Source organism: Myotis brandtii, unplaced genomic scaffold (genome assembly GCF_000412655.1).
Source record: "Myotis brandtii unplaced genomic scaffold, ASM41265v1 scaffold165, whole genome shotgun sequence".
Lineage (NCBI taxonomy): Eukaryota > Metazoa > Chordata > Mammalia > Chiroptera > Vespertilionidae > Myotis > Myotis brandtii.
In genome coordinates, this window is record NW_005356042.1 from 123,154 (window position 1) to 131,518 (window position 8,365).

The 8,365-nt window shown below is 44.5% G+C and overlaps 1 protein-coding gene across 4 annotated transcripts in view; it reads left to right on the forward strand.

Annotated features, from left to right (window-relative positions):
• Positions 1-8,365, forward strand: part of ZNF565 (zinc finger protein 565) — a 73,526-nt gene that overhangs the window by 22,291 nt on the left and 42,870 nt on the right. The gene's annotated exons all lie outside the window — the stretch shown is intronic.

Below are 8,365 nucleotides of genomic sequence, written 5' to 3' on the forward strand. Positions count from 1 at the left end.
ACACCTGCTGACGGCACGGAGTGTTTGGGACCAGCGCCAGCAGCGGGTGCGAGCAGGGCCGTCGCCAGCAGTGGGTGTGAGAGCCAGCTGCCAGTTCTGATAGCCCCTCAGAAGCAGGGGGAGGTGGAGAAGCCCTGAGGGGCAATCGGGGCTGGCAGCCACCGCTTGCACCTGCTGACGGTGTCAAGAGATCAGGGCCGGTGCCGGCAGTGGGTGTGAGCAGCATCTCTGGCACCAGCAGCAGGTACGAGTGCCCAGTGGGACCACGGCATGCGGGAGCAAAGAATTTTCAGTAACCACCAGAAGTTCGCCTTGATGACAGCGACCGGTGCCCTGCCTTGGTCTGGCGCCCCCGCTCACCTGCTCCACCATCCCGCCACAGCCGATGCCCACCATGTTCTGTGCTCTGCCGCCTGCTGCCAACACCCACCATGTTCTGTATTTGCCCCCTGGTGGTCAGCGCATGTCATAGCAACCGGTTGTTCGGCTGTTAGGTCTATTTGCATATTAGGGTTTTATATATATAGATCCTATTCTGAACAAGAGTTACAATTTCCTACTTCCTTCTGTCTGCTGGTCATCTTATTCATAGTTTTGTATCCTTTTGTCTTTTTGTTTCAGGTAGAAGAACATCCTTCAGTGTTTCCTGTAATTCAGGTCTTGTAGCAGTAAATTTTCTCAGCCTCTGTATGTCTGGAAAGCCTTTATTTCTCCTTCATATCTGAAGGATAACTTTGCTGGATAAATTAATCTTGGCTGGTGATTTCTGTCTTTCAGTAATTTAAATATTTAAATCCATTCTTTCCTAATTTTTGTAGGGTTTCTGCTGGAAAACCCTATAATGATCTAATGGGATTTCCTCCTTAGGTTACCATCTTCTCCCTGGCTGCCTTGATTATTCTTTTCTTTCTTTATTATTAATTTTTGACAGTTTTAATACAATATGCCTTGGAGAAATTTGGATTGAGATAATTAGGTGTTCTTTTAGCCTCTTAGATTCAAGAATCCAGTTCTTACAAGAACAGGCATATAGCTCAGTAGAACAGAACAGAGACCCCAGAAATTGACCCAAGCCATTACGCTCAATTAATATATGACAAAGGAGGCAAGAACATCCACTGGAATAAAGAGAGTCTCTTCTAAAATGGTGTTGGGAAAATTGGACAGATATATGCAAAAAAATGAAACTAGACCACCAACTTACTCCATACAAAAGAATAAACTCAAAATGGATAAAAGATTTAAAAGCAAGTCGTGAAACCATGAAAATCCTAGAAGAAACCATAGGCAGCAAAATCTTAGACATCTCTCATAGCAATATGTTTATGGATACATCTCCTAGGGCAAGGGAAATTAAGGAGAAAATAAACAAATGGGACTACATCAAAATAAAAAGCTTCTGCACAGCAAAAGAAACCATCAACAAAACAAAAAGGGAGACCACTGTATGGGAAAACATATTTGGCAATGATACATCTGATAAAGGATTAATATCCAAAATATATAAGGAACTCATACAACTTAACAAAAGAAAGACAAACAATCCAATTAAAAAATGAGCCAAGGACCTAAATAGACACTTCTCCAAAGGGGACATACAGATGGCCAAGAGACATATGAAAAAATGCTCAAAGTCACTGATCATCAGAGAGATGCAAATTAAAACAACAATGAGGTATGACCTCACACCTGTCAGAATGGCTACCGTCAACAAACCAACAAATGACAAATGCTGGCGAGCATGTGGAGAAAAGGGAACCCTAGTACACTGTTGGTGGGAATGCAGACTGGTACAGCCATTATGGAAAACAGTATGGAGTTTCCTCAAAAAATTAAATATGGAACTGCCATTTGACCCAGTGATCCCACTTCTAGGAATATATCCTAAGAAACCCAAAACACTAATCTGAAAGAATGTATGTACCCCTATGTTCATAGCAGCACAATTTACGATAGCTAAGATCTATAAACAGCCCAAGTGCCCATCAGTAGATGAGTGGAGAAAATGCTGTGGTACATTTATACCATTAAATACTATGCAGCTGTGAAAAAAGAGGAGTCTCTTATCCTTTGAGACAGCATGGAGGGACTTGGAGAGTATCATGCTAAGTGAAATAAGTCAGTCAGAGAAAGACATGTATCACATGATCTCTCTCATATGTGGAATCTAAGTAACAAAATAAACTGGTGAATGGAGTGGATCCAGGGACATGGAAGCATGGAACAGAGTGGAATCTCAGAGGGAGACATAGACAATAGAGTAGTGAAGGCCTGGGGGCAGGCTGGAGGTGGTTAATGGGGGAGGAAAGGGGAGCATATGTAATACTTTCAACAAAGTTTTTTTTAAAGAATCCATTTTTTTTAATAGGTTTGAAAAGTTCTTGTCAGCTACTTGTTTAAATAGGCCCTCTATTCCCTCTCTTCTGCTTCAGGTATACCCATTATTATTTTTTTAATGTGTTTTTATTAGTTTTTAGAGAGGAAGGAAGGGGGGAGAAATAGAAACATCTATGGGCTGCCTCCTGCACGCCCTCTACTGGGGATCAAGCCTGCAACTCAGACATGTGCCCTGACCCAGGAAGGAACCAGTGACTTCTTGGTGCATGGTTTGATGCTCAACCATTGAGCCACACTGGCCAGGCTATCCATTATTCTTATATTGCTCTTTCTGATGGAGTCAGATAGTTCTCCATCAGAGAGTTCTTTCTTTCTTTCCTTTTTTTTTTTTACTCTCAAATCTCCTGCTTTTCATCTGAATCATTTCTAGATTTATATTTTCGATGTCACTAATTATTTTCTCCATCTGGTCTGCTGTGTTTCTTTCTTTTTTTAAATATATTTTTATTTATTTCAGAGAGAAAGGGAGAGGGAGAGAGAGATGGAAACATCAATGATGAGAGAGAATCATTGATTGGCTGCCTCCTGCAAGCCCCCCACTGGGGATTGAGCCTGCAACCCAGGCATGTGCCCTTGGTCGGAATCGAACCTGGAACGCTTCAGTCCTCAGGCCGATGCTCTATCCACTAAGCCAAACTGGCTAGGACTGCTCTGTTTCTTAAGTCTTGCTAGTTCATTCTTCATCTCTTTTATTGAGCTCTTTCAGCTCCAGAATTTTTTAAATTTATTTTTATAGTTTCCATTTCTTTGGCAAAGTACTCATTCTGTTTGTTGATTTTATTTCTGAGTTCATTGAACTGTATTTCTGAGTTTTCTTGTATCACGTGGAGTTTTTTCATAAACTTCAGTCTCAAATTCTTTGTCATTTAAATCACATTTCATGTCTTTAAGCTTATTTTCTGGAGATTACTCATGGTATCTGATGCATTATGTCTCTGCTTTTATGGGAATGAAAACTGCTTTTTTTAAAATGTATTTGACACTTTATTTTAGGAAGTGGGTAAGAAAGTTTCTTTTGTTTTCTAGTAGGGGGGTGCAAGTTTTTATTTTTCTCTTGCTTGCACTGCTGGGGCTTCCAGGATCTTTGTAGGGTGGTGTTTCCTCCACTGTGGAAAATGCCCTCTATTCCCTGGGGAGGTGGGCATCCCCTCTGTCACCTCCTTCTCAGGGCTCTACCCTGGTGAGGAAATGTGGTGGGTGATGGGGCCTCTGTGATCCCAGTGCTGCCTACAACAAGATGCTGCCAGCAGGAGGAGAAACCAAGATGGCAGCATAGGTAAACACCGGAGATTGCTGCCGCAAACAACCACTTCAAAAATACAACTAAAAGACGGAACGGACATCACCCAGAACCACAAGAAGGCTGGCTGAGGAGAGACTCTTCAACTAGAAGGAAAAATAACAGCACACCGAGGCTCAGAGGAGGCGCAGTGTGGAAAATACTCAGGTGCGGAGGTGCGCGCGCAAAGCGGGCTGGTGGCTGAGAGCGCGGTTGTCGTTTTCGGTCAGGGGGGAGTCTCAGACTCTGAGCTCCAGATACGGGCGAATCGCTGGGGACTCGGACCCAAACGGGAGAAGCGGGAGTGTCTGGCATCAGTTGGAAGGCAGCTTTCCCTCCGAGGTTTGCAGCGGTTCCGGGGGTTCTGAGAAGCAGAGCCTCTGGGAACAGGACTGAGGGCACCATAACGGCTCCCTCCGCCCGCCCTGTTGAGCCCGCCCCGCCCAAGCCCTGCGCAGAGCCATTTGCCGGATCGCCTCAGGCAAAGGCTAGATTAGCACCTCCCCAGAGGACAGAAGTTTTCCGCGGCAGACACAGCTGATTCACACAGCCAGTCGGCCTGGTGGTCAAATCCCTCTAGTATTAACTACAACAATCAAGGCTCAACTAGAACAAGACTGCGCACAAAGACCACTAGAGGGTGCACCAAGAAAGCATAAAAAATGCGGAGACAAAAAAACATGACAGAAATGGAGGATATAGAGCTAAAAATCGCAATTTTGAGGGCTTGCAAAAATGTGCTAGAAGCTGTCAATAAACTTGAGGAGAGAGTCACGAAAACTAATGAGACCCTCGATGCTATGATAAAGAACCAACTAGAAATTAAGCATACACGGACTGAAATAAAGAATATTATACAGACACCCAATAGCAGACCAGAGGAGCGCAAGAATCAAGTCAAAGATTTGAAATGCGAAGAAGCAAAAAACACCCAACCGGAAAAGCAAAATGAAAAAAGAATCCGAAAATACGAAGATAGTGTAAGGAGCCTCTGGGACAGCTTCAAGCGTACCAACATCAGAATAATAGGGGTGCCAGAAGATGAGAGACAGCAAGATATTGAAAACCTATTTGAAGAAATAATGGCAGAAAACTTCCCCCACCTGGTGAAAGAAATGGACTTACAGGTCCAAGAAGCGCAGAGAACCCCAAACAAAAGGAATCCAAAGAGGACCACACCAAGACACATCATAATTAAAATGCCAAGAGCAAAAGACAAAGAGAGAATCTTAAAAGCAGCAAGAGAAAGAGACTCAATTACCTACAAGGGAATACCCATACGACTGTCAGCTGATTTCTCAACAGAAACTTGGCAGGCCAGAAGGGAATGGCAAGAAATATTCAAAGTGATGAATACCAAGAACCTACAACCAAGATTACTTTATCCAGCAAAGCTATCATTCAGAATTGAAGGTCAGATAAAGAGCTTCACAGATAAGGAAAAGCTAAAGGAGTTCATCACCACTAAACCAGTATTATACGAAATGCTGAAAGGTATCCTTTAAGAAGAGGAAGAAGAAAAAGGTAAAGATACAAATTGTGAACAACAAACATGCATCTATCAACAAGTGAATCTAAGAATCAAGTGAATAAATAATCTGATGTACAGAATGAACTGGTGATTATAATGAATCAGGGACATAGAAAGGGAATGGACTGACTATTCTTGGGGGGGAAAGGGGAATGGGAGATGCGGGAAGAAACTGGACAAAAATCGTGCACCTATGGATGAGGACAGTGGGTGGGGAGTGAGGGCGGAGGGTGGGGCGGGAACTGGGAGGAGGGGAGTTATGGGGGAAAAAAAAAAGAGGAACAAATGTAATCTAATCTGAACAAAAAAGATTTAATTTAAAAAAAAAAAGATCTGGAAACAAACCAAAAAAAGATGCTGCCAGCAGTGCAATACTATCTGAGGTGTCCCAGGTGCCTCCACTGGACTCCACTGCAATGGATGGGGGCAGGTTGGGCCTATTCTTGCATTTGTGGCCTTGTTCTCTTCCCAGTAATGGTGGCTGCCAAACTTCAGTTGACACACCTCTGTGTCTTGGCCCCTGTTCATGGGTTTAGCGGCAGTATGCACCTGCTGCTCAGGGAGAAATGTTTTTGCTCTCTAGTCGTCAGGGCTGCCAAGAGTGTGTGCTGTAATCCGACACTTAGCAGCTACAGGGTCTGCTGGGGCTACTTCTCTGGGAGATGAGGGCAGGCAGCTACTTGTCTGGGACTGTGTTTTCTGCATGGTAATGATGGCTGCTAGACCACAGCTGCCATGCCTTTATGTTCCTCTCTGTTTCTGTCACTGGGTTCAGCTGCAGAATGTGTTGACTACTCAGGCAGGAATGTCCATTAGGCCTGCCTCATTTAATAATGCATTGACTATATATCATTGTTACATTTTAAAATCACTGTATAGTATTTCATTATTGAGATGAGCCTTAATGTATTCATTTTACTGCCTACTAAAGAGTATTTATACTTATACTAGTGGCCCGGTACACGAAATTCATGCACATTAAAAGGGGATTAATTAGAGGAAATATTTTAATATTGCTATTTGCCCTTTCTCTATAATAGAAGTGTCAGAGATCAAAGAAAATTAGTAAAATGTATATGAAAAATCTTCCTCCTGTCAGAGTCTGGGGCCCACCATGGGACCCAGAGTCAAGTCCCCGCCCACCCACGTGTGCCTCAAAATCACACGAGACCCAGACCCGGCCAGCCCCCCCAACTATTGGGCTAGATCCAGACCCGGCCAGTCCCACCCTTGTCAAGCTCCGCTGGGCGGGGTGCGCAGCCTCAGGTCCCCCATCCTGGCGCCAGGAGGGGGGCGCAGCCTCAGGTCTCCCAGCCCAATGCCGGGAAGGGGGCGCAGCCTCGGGTCCCCTGTCAAGCCCCACCAGGAGGGGGGTGCAGCCTCAGCTCCCCCATCAAGCCCAACAGGGCGGGGGGCACAGCCTGAGGTCCCCTGGCCCGGAATGAGGGGAGCAGCCTGAGGTCCCCGGGCCCAGCACTGGGGCGGGAGGGGGTGCACATTGAGGTCCCCCGTCAAGCCCTGCCAGGCGGGGGGCACAGCCTAAGGTCCCCTGTCAAGCCACGCCAGGTGGGGGGTGTGGCCTCAGGTTCCCTGGCCTGGTGCCAGGGTGGGGGGGGGTGTGTCCTGAGGTTCCCTGTCAAGCCCCACTGGGCAGGGGGGTGTGGCCTGAGGTCCCCTGTCAAGCCCCACGGGGACGGGGGTGGGGGCGCAGCCTCAGGTCCCTGCTGATTGCTCGTTAAGGGTCATTACGGGAACTCAGCCTCCGCTGTGGGTGCAGTCATCTTGTGTTACAGAAACCCCTGCCTCTGCTGTGGATGCCACCATCTTTGTGGCGGAGTGATGGTCAATTTGCATATTCCCTCTTTATTATATAGGATATTTTAATTGTGAAATAGTCCCAAAAAATATTCCTGTGCATACAACTTCTTGTGTTTTTATAATGAATTTCTTGGGGTTAGGCATTAGATGTTTTTTTAAAATATATTTTTATTGATTTCACAGAGGAAGGAAGAGGGAGAGATAGAAACATCCATGATGAGAGAGAATCATGGATCGGCTGCCTCCTGCAAGTCCCCCACAGGGGATCAAGCCCACAACCTGGGCATGTGCCCTTGACCGGAATCGAACCTGAGACCTTTCAGTTTGCAGGCTGACGCTTTATCCACTGAGCCAAACCAGCTAGGGCTAAGCATTAGATATTTATTAAGAATTTGCAAATATACAGAATCTACTAGAATTCAGGGAGAAAAAAACACTTTTAAAAAGTTATAGTCACTATTTTAAAATTGCAAATTATTTTATAAGGGAGATTTGTATAAACTTGCATACAAATATCCAAAGTAAAGGTTGATAAATAGCACTAGCTTAGCCTGGTAGTATGCTGTGAGATTTAATAAGAGTTAGATATTTGTATAACCAGAGTAGCTGTTTTCATGTCATATTATAACTAAGTTGACTGACCCCATAAGAATTTTATGGAAATACATTCATTTCCTTGAATTGCTATATTCCCTGCAGTTTTCATTTGCATTATCAGAAATCCAAAGTATGACCAGTGGATGGAGCATGATGATTCTGTAGCTGTTTGGAGAACATTGCAGGAAATAGGACAGGTGCAGAAACATAACAAACCCATCCGTCAAGAAGGGCTGTAAAGAAGCATCACTTATACAGAGGATATATCATGTGACTTTTAGTTCTTTTCCAGGTGAGACTTTGGTACACATGAATATAGTTACGAAATCAAGAAGTTTTCAATTATTGGAAACTAACCAAGCAAAAATACAATTGTTTTTTAGAATACCCTGAGCTATTATTTGTTCAAGAAGCTTGTTTTTAAAAAAAAGTATTTTCTTGTTCCTCTGCTATTTGGGAATAAGCTTACATTTACAGAATTTAAAAATACACATTTAGCTCTGGCCGGTGTACCCATGTACCAGTAGGTCACTGGTTCGATTCCTGGTCAGAGCATATGCCCAGATTATGGGCTCAATCTCCAGTAAGGGCTGTGCAGGAGGTAGTGTTACGGGTTCACTCAGTGAGATAGACCACCGACTCAGAATTTAAATTTAAGAGCCTTTATTAAGCTGGCCAGCTGACTACAGTTACAGCACCCTGCCGAAGCAGAGGCTGAACTGCAGCCCCGATTTCCATGGCCA